At 42.6% G+C, this 8765-nt stretch overlaps 1 pseudogene; it reads right to left on the bottom strand.

Moving 5' to 3' along the window:
* Window positions 1-2054: 2054 nt before the first annotated feature.
* Window positions 2055-3557, bottom strand: LOC124520469 (elongation factor 1-alpha 1-like; annotated as a pseudogene).
* Window positions 3558-8765: the final 5208 nt, after the last annotated feature.

The raw sequence follows: 8765 nt of genomic DNA, 5'->3' as shown, positions 1-8765 counted from the left end.
TACAGCCATTTAGTCACTCCCATAAATTAAAATCTCAAAGGCACATTTTGAGACAGTAGTCCTACACAACTCTTACCCTCCATGAGTTATAAGAAACTTCTAATGAATTCCCAATTTTGTTTCTGCTTTTTTCAGTTTTCTTCCTATTATTACAATCAGAACAATATGATAAATGCAAAATTCAATTAGATCTAATAAGTATGTACTGAATGTTTTCTAAGCTTCATATTTGAGCTCTGGGCTAGAGATGTCACTTCCCAGGATGATGGTGGCACGTACATGAATGAACCACAACAAGGTGACAAATCAACTATAATAATGGTGAAGTCTGTGAAAAATTTTAAGAGAACCCAGATGAAAGAATATTGAAATCTGTCAAGGACACAGGGAGTCAAGTACTGGGAGAATTTGCCAGGTAGATAAGGGTGGGATGGAATCTTAGGCAAAGAGCAGTTGGGCAGAGGTAATGTGTCCTGAAACAGCCTGATATGTGGGGAGAAGAGTGGACAGTAAGATACAGCTGAAGCCCAAGGACATGTGTGTATAGTGTAGTGGGTATTGACCTTGAAGCTGACTGGGATCGAGAAGGGAAAGGCCACATATATCAGACTCAAAAATTTGGACCCCATTCTATAAGTGGATAAAAAACTATCAGAAGCTTGAGGCTAGGAAGTGACACTATGTCACCGCCATAGCAATCATCAGATAGTGAGCCAGAGACTAAGCTGGCAGTCTCAAGAGTAGGAGACAAATCACACTCATCTTGCATTCCCCACCATGACTAATATTGCATTTTGCATAGGGTGGTTACTGAGTAATGATTGAATAAATACTGTTCTTTTTCCTCCAGCTCTTGAGTGTCTCTTAGCCAGTTTCAGGCTCTTAAGACATTCTCTCTGCCTCTGCTAGGTTAGATGTCCTCACCCAGATCACCCCAGCTTTCCCTCCAATATAGCAATTACTCCTATATTGTCATGATTGATATCCTTGTCTTCCCCCCATTGTCTGCCATCATTTTAATGAAAAAGACATGTCACTCTGAACTGCATTCCAGCCAATGACAGAGAGAGCCTGACACCTTAGATGCTTCGTGAGTGCTCTTTGTGTGAATAGAAGAATGAAGGAATGACAGAATGAATGAATGATTGCATGGCAGAATGAATGATGTTTGGTTAGAGGTCAGCCCTGTACTTCCTAGAGCCAACCAATGTCAGCATGTGAGAGTGTTTGGTTCTCTGGGCATGGGTGCCATTGGCCCCAGGTGCCTTAAAGTCCTTTTCAGAGCTGTTTTCCGATGACTTTCATCTAAATATCTTCACCTCTTCATGTGACAGAAGCAGCAATTCCTTTGCCCAAGTTCATGGTGACTCACAGCAGTAACACAGAAAAAGGGAAGCTTGTCTTCTCCCTTTGCCAGCTTTCCAGCGTGGCAACTGGCACGCTTTGTAACAAACATCAGTTAGAGAATGGAAATTTAAAAGGGAGAATTTTCTGCCCCGAGATACTGAGGTGGCAGGTGTGTATACATATGTATACCCACATGTGATATAGGTGTGTGTGCATGTATGTGCATGTTTCATAGGTGCACAGCCATCTGTGTACTTTGGCAATTTTATCCAAAAGGATCAGACTTTTTTAAAAGATGTTTGCGATGTTTTAGAGTGGTATTCTGTTTTTTTTTAAAGGTATGAAGAACACAAAAATGATCAATGAACTTGCCTTCTATGGGAAATTTGTTATAAGACACTAAAAAAAATTTTAAGGAACATATAAAACATTGAAACAGCTCTATTACTTAAGGTAAAAGCCCTTAACTATTATTATTAGGTCTATCTATTAAAAATTGCTGTTCCTCTGCCAATTTTACCTACCACGAACAGCAATTTCTTTTGGCTTAACTTAATACAAAACCATGAGTTACTTTTTAGATGGATTCAGAAAAAGAACCAAGTTTTGCACATGGGTCTCAAAATTCTGTGACAGGATTTTGGTCATTTCCATTAAAAAGTACTGACTAAAAACTAATAATTTAAAACTGCCACACACACACACGCTCACAAATGGTCCACAAAACATTCTCTTTTCCTTTTGAAGGTTTTACAATACATTGTCATCAGTAACCAGTCTCTTACTATCAAACTTAAATGGCCAATTGACACAAACATTTCTGAGACCATTCTTCCACCACTGATTAAGACTAGGGTGTCAGGTATGGGGGATAATATTAATTTAGCCTTCTGAGCTTTCTGGGCAGACTTGGTGACCTTGCCAGCTCCAGGTGCCTTCTTTTCCACTGTTTTGATGACACCCACAGCAACCACCTGTCTCATGTCACAAACAGCAAAACAGCCCGCAGGAGGATAGTCAGAGAAGCTCTCAACACACCTAGGCTTGCCAAGAACCATATCAATGATGGAAACATCACCAGATTTCAAGAACTTGGGACCATCTTCTAGCTTTTTTCCAGAACAACGGTGAATCTTTTCCTTCAGTTCAGCAAACTTGCAGGTAATGTGAGCTTTGTGACCATCAGCAGAGGTACCTATCCAGCACTGACTTGGCCTGGACGATTCCGGATAATCACCTGTGCCACGAAGCCAGCTGCTTCCATTGGTGGGTCATTTTTGCTGTCACCAGTCACACTGCCACAACGAACATCTTTGACAGATATATTCTTGACATTGAAGCCCACGCTGTCCCCAGGAACAGCCTCACTCAAAGCTTCATGGTGCATTTCAACAGACTTTACTTCAGTTGTAACATTGACTGGAGCAAAGGTGACCACCTTGCCTGGTTTAAGAACACTGGTCTCCACTCGGTCCACAGGGACAGTACCAACACCACCAATTTTGCAGATGTCCTGGAGGGGCAGATGCAAGGGCTCGTCAGCTGGACGAGTTGGTCCAGAGCTTCAAGCAGAGTGGTTCCATTGGCATTGCCCTTTGTACGGTGACTTTCCATCCCTTGAACCAAGGCATGTTAGCACTCGCTCCAGCATGTGGTCACCTTTCCAACCAGAAATTGGCACAAACGCTACTGTGTCAAGGTTGTAGCCAATTTTCTTAACGTAGGTGCTGACTTCCAGGGGCTCAGTGGAATCCTTTTATTAACACCAACAACATGTTGTTTCACACCCTGTGTGTAAGCCAGAAGGGCATGCTCACAGGTCTGCCCATTCTTAGAGAGACCTGCTTCAAATTCACCAACACCAGCAGTGACAATCAAGACAGCACAGTCAGCCTGAGATGTGCCTGTAATCATGTTTTTGATAGTCTGTGTGTCCCCGCACACCTATGATGGTCACATAATACTTGCTGGTCTTGAATTTCTACTGGGAGATATCAATGGTGTTACCATGATCACATTCAGCTTTCAGTCTATCCAAGACCCAGGCATACTTGAAGGAGACCTTGCCCATCTCAGCAGCCTCCTCACATTTTTTGAAGTTCTTTTGTGGATCCCACCACATTTGTGGATCAGATGACCAGTAGTGGTAGACTTCTCAAAACTACACGTCCAAGGGCGATGATGTTGAAATGAGTCTTTTCCTTTCCCATTTTGGTTTAGGTTTAGTGGTGGCTTTCATGACACCTGTGTTCTGGTGGCAAACCCACTGCAAGAAAGCTAGGATTAATAAACTTTAATAGATTTTCAATTTGCATTCATACCAAATGCTATCCCCTATCAACTCTGCAGGTTCGTATTTTTCTAAAGTAAACCTTTAGCACTATGCACCACCTGATTTGCTAAATAGGAATTCAGAAATCCCATGACTAATGAGCAGTTTAAGCTTGGAATGCCAATACTGTTCAGCAGGTCTAAGATGAATGTTTTTTGCCACCTAATTAGCTTTCAGCTGATGTTGTTTAGCCAACTTCCTCCTTTTCTGCCATTGATTAAGTTTTCAAAGCACATGATGCGACAGATTAATATCACTTTGATGCAGCAACTCGGCATTTTGTCTAAACATGAGGTCACTTTTGACAAAGGGACTGATTTTCTACCAAGTATGGCCTGGTATCACTGCGGAGTTAAGATTCAGCTCAGAACAAAATCGCACCCAGTACTAGAATGATGACTGCACTTACAGGTGCCAGCCCCTATGTCAAAGAACCATATTGCAGTACCAAACAAATGAGAACAAAAAGTAAAATCAGATTTTTAACTTAAAATCACCTGCCAGTGACCAGAATGCATGAGGCATGCATTCAACTACCAGCCTTAATCTGTGGGTATCACCAATTATGTTCAGACTTTATGCCCCCCCCCATGGAAACCTGACATCCATCATTTAAATCTTTGTTGAAGAGAAGAATGACATAACCCCAATCATGAGAAAAACCCCAGGCAAGCTCCAAAAGAGACACAATCTCAAAACACCTGTCCAGTCCTCCTGAAAACTCTCAAGGTCATCAGAAAAGAAGGAACAGCTAAGAGTCATCACAGGCGAGAGGAACTTGAAGAGTCATGATGTTAACTGTCATGTGGAATCTTGGCTGGGATCATCCATTAGGGGATGAAAACTTATGTTCACATCCAAATCCCCACATGAATGTTTATAACAGCTTTATTCATAACTGCAAAAACATGTCAGAAGAAACCGATATGTCCTTTAGTAGGAGAATGGATAAACTGTGGTCCTTCCAGACAATAGAAATATTATTTAGTGCTAAAAAGAAATGAACTATCAAGCCATGAAAAGACATAGCAGGAATTTGAAATCATATTAGTGAGTGAAAGAAGCCAATCTGAAAGAATAAGTTTGGTGTGATTCCAACTGTATGATATTTGTGAAAGGCAAAACTATGAAAACAGTAAAAAAGATTGAAGATTACCAGGGGATGGGGGCAGAAGGGATAAATAGGCAGCACACAGGATTTTTAGGGCAGTGAAAGTACTCTGTATGATGCCATAATTGTGGAAACATGTTATACATTTGTCAAAAGACAGATTGTACACCAAGAGTGAGCTATTTTGGAAACTGTAGACTTTGAGTAGTTATAATGTGCCAAGAAAGGCTCATCAACTACAATAATTGTACCTCTCCAGTGGACGATGTTGTCAAGTGTCATTAGCTGTGTCAGAGAGTGACAGGGTATATGTGGTAATTCTCTGGGAATTTTTCTGGAGGGCTGGACAAAGGATGAAGTTCAACTAGTAATAATATATCTATATTGGCTCAATGGTTTTATAAATGTAGCACTATAATGTAAAAGATGAATGATAGAAAAACTTGGGTGAGAAGTGGAGCAAGAGAACCAACTTTACAATTATTTATAAGGCTAGGGGTGCCTGGGTGGCGCAGGCAGTTAAGTGTCCAACTCTCGATTTCGGCTCAGGTCATGATCTTGCGGTTCATGGGTTCAAGCCCTGCATCGAGCTCCGAGCTGGCAGCACTAGGCCTGCCTGGGATTCTCTCTCTCCCCTTCTCTCTGCCCCTCGCTTGCTCAGGCATGTGTTCTCTCTCTCTCTCATAAATAAATAAACTTAAAAACATACCAATTATTTTGTAAGGCTAATAATATTCTTATATTTGAAAATACGTGAATTTAGAATGAGAAGAGAAAAAAATGAGAGTTTACAATTTACCAAAGTTTGAGAGCATTAATTTCTTTTTAATAAGAACATTGGGAGCAGCCTCCATTTAATTCTTCTCCAGTGGTGTGCCAGGCATGTGCTCTGCCCACCTGAGCCTCAGCTCCATGTCTATACCATGAAGATCCACATGTACTTCCTCCTAGGGTTCATGTGGGAAAAAGTCAATGAGCCTCACATATTTCTCCAGGAGTCAGTAATCCCTTTGGTCCTGGGAGCATGGGGAGCTGGAGGGAACCCGTTGTGGGTAGCCTTGCTGGGGCCCAAGCCTCTCCAGTCTCCCCAGTGCACTGTAGTACAAGTGTAACATTTTCTGAGTATATCAACATGTGAAATAATAGCTCAGCCTCAGCACAGTGCTGGCACACTGTATACACTAACTGGCAATTATGGTCTATTTCTCTCCACGAACATCCGTGAAAGGGTGGAGGGCATAACTAAGGATGAAGGGACCAATGACACCAACGGGGAGGAGATGACATTTGAGCCGAATCTTGAAGATAAGCAGGTATGTGCCTGGTAAAGTAGGACTGCGGTCATTCCATGTAAGGGGAACAGCAGAATCAACAACTGGAAGGAAGAAGCAAATGCACCAAGTATTCAGGAAATGTTGGTGGGGTGGGGGGGGGGGTGTTGAGTGTGTCCAGAATGGAGAGAGAGAGAGAGATAGTGTGTGTGTGTGTGTGCACGTGTGTGTGTGTAAATGAGTTTGGAATGACAGGCTGAGCCAAAAGGGGAAGAGCTACACAGCTTAGGGTAATATTTTCCATCTGGTTGGAAAAGAACAATCAAGGCAGAAGTTGGAATGAGATCACAGGAAGGCTGAAGGTCCATGCAAAGCCAGTGGGGGGAAGTTCCATGCTCCCTAGCAAAGGCCAGAAACAATTCTCAGAAAAATATTCTGGGGTCCATGTTTCCTTATAATATACTTCATGTTCTGACCTACAGTCTCCTTCCAGAAAGAATATGGCTGCCACCCGAGGATCAAGACAAATTTCTTGTTTTGCAAAAGACCACTGTGGTCTATAGCTCCCTGGGAAACAAAGCAGTTTCATTTTTCCTATTTCCAAATAATCCCCCTAAATACCACATTGTGAGCATGTGTATATGGAGGTCATGGTTTAATAAGGTGTATGGGGATGGATCTTGGGGTGATCTTGTTTTATAAGAAGCTTGGAGTTTGGGGGAAATAGCCACCTCTGATGGAATTCATGAAGAAACTCTTTGAACCTCTGAGTGAACCAGTCAATATCCCTATCTCTGTGACCTTGGAATTCCCAAACAGGTGGATTTTGAATGGAAACCAACCATAGTTATGACCTTTGGTATCCTTATTGTGGGCCAGGACAGTGTTTTTAGAAAATTTCTATTAGATGCCAACCCAATTTCATATGTACACGTCTGGATGTTAATGTATCTCTTAGAAGTACATGAAGTCTCCTCTTTTATTTTTACAAAACTATATGTGAAAAGAATTCATGAGATCTGAAAATACTGACTCTCATGCCAACATGTTCTTAGTCAACTGTTGCTGTGTGTTAACACTTAGAAATCAGGAACCATCCAGTTTGTCACACTCCCTACTGTTTCTATTATCCCTGTCCCAAAGGCAAGGATCAATTGGCATTTACTATCACTCTGGTGTTATTGTTTCCTTATACCTGACTTATAAAAATAAATAAATAATTTTTTTGTGCCCGAATAGCATGAAAAGTGGGGTGACAACATGTAGCAATGTCCACACCTTCTTTATGACATGAGACTCCTTCAATATACTTATTATAAAAACCAAGCATGTCTGTTTTTAACGAATACAACTTGAAACCCCAATATGAGCCAAACTTACTCTGCTTCACTCTCTGTGAATAGCTCAACCCCATAAAATACTTAGCATGTAGCCCCAAATAAACTACTGTTATTGTCAGCAATCTGTAGATGAATAAATGGAGATTCAGAGAGGTTATTGTTTGGGGTAAGGTCACAGAGCTAAAAGAATGCCATCTCCGGATGGCATCTCCGGTACGAGACCCTGCCAATAGAAGGCCAACCAGACAGAAGTCCTTTTGTGGGACCTGAAAGTGAATATTTTCAGCAGAAACCCCCCAGACCAGGAACACACTCTCTATCAGCCTCTCAGAGCCCATGGATTCCTCTGCCCACACAGTAACTTCAGGTGCCTCAGTGAAAATGGGCTCAAACTGAGATGGCTTCCCCAGCCTCAGTCAATCATTCACCAAGTATTTCTTGAGAGAGACAGGTAGGAAAGTTCAGACAATGCATGCTGGCAGTCCCAGGGTTCAACTCTGGGTTCCTCATCCTCCCAGCTCTGTGACTTTGGACAAGCCCTGAATTATCAATATACTCCAATTTTCCAGCTGTAAAATGGTAAGACTCCTAGTTACCATATCTTGGGGGTGGGTATGATGGGAATTCAGGGAGAGCTTTAGGTAAAATGGGCAGCACAGGGCTTGGAAGCTATGATAGTTTTTGTTATTGTTTATCACTCTCCCACAGATACTGCTACTGGGGTCCTTATCCCATCAAGGAGGGTCTCTGCAAGGCTGAGCTGTCCTCCTATCCTGGCCTTGGGGGAAAGGGAAGCACTTAGAAGAAGCAAGTGTAATGCTCTGCATGTACCCCACTCGCATAGGATTACATCAACCACTTTCCTTGCAGGAACTGGCTCTCTCCCAAGGGGCGTGGCTGGGAGGCGTGCGATAAAGATTGACAGGTGTGTGTGTTATAAAATCCCTTTCTTCCAGGGCTCCCTAAAAGAAGGGCCTTCCGTGGCTGGCACTGCAGACGAGACAGCTGAGGACCAGCAAGCTCACTCTCACATCTGGGATTGCATTGGATCTGCACACTGAGAGCAAGGTAAGAGCCTGGCTCTTTTAAGAGTTTCATTCTCCACCTTTTTTTTCTCATACCCCTGAGGACATCAGGAGCCTGGGCTATGGATCCCATCGGGGACACATGGAGGCAGAGTCCCAATGCTCTAATAAACAAGGGGGTATTCATGTGGTATACCTGGGCCCCTGTCCGCCCTTCATTCAGGAGCCCACACACCTGTGACTGTCTCCCTCTCTCAGTCTTAAGGAGAGGCCACATGCCCAGGGTGGAAATAAGATCTCAACCATTTTCTGGGCCTGCTCCTTATACAAGAAAAATCT

Source organism: Lynx rufus, unplaced genomic scaffold, assembly GCF_022079265.1.
Source record: "Lynx rufus isolate CCGP_SWC_20201006 ecotype Redwood Valley unplaced genomic scaffold, mLynRuf1.p SCAF_3, whole genome shotgun sequence".
Taxonomy (NCBI): domain Eukaryota; kingdom Metazoa; phylum Chordata; class Mammalia; order Carnivora; family Felidae; genus Lynx; species Lynx rufus.
This window is presented reverse-complemented; position numbering and strand designations above follow the sequence as displayed.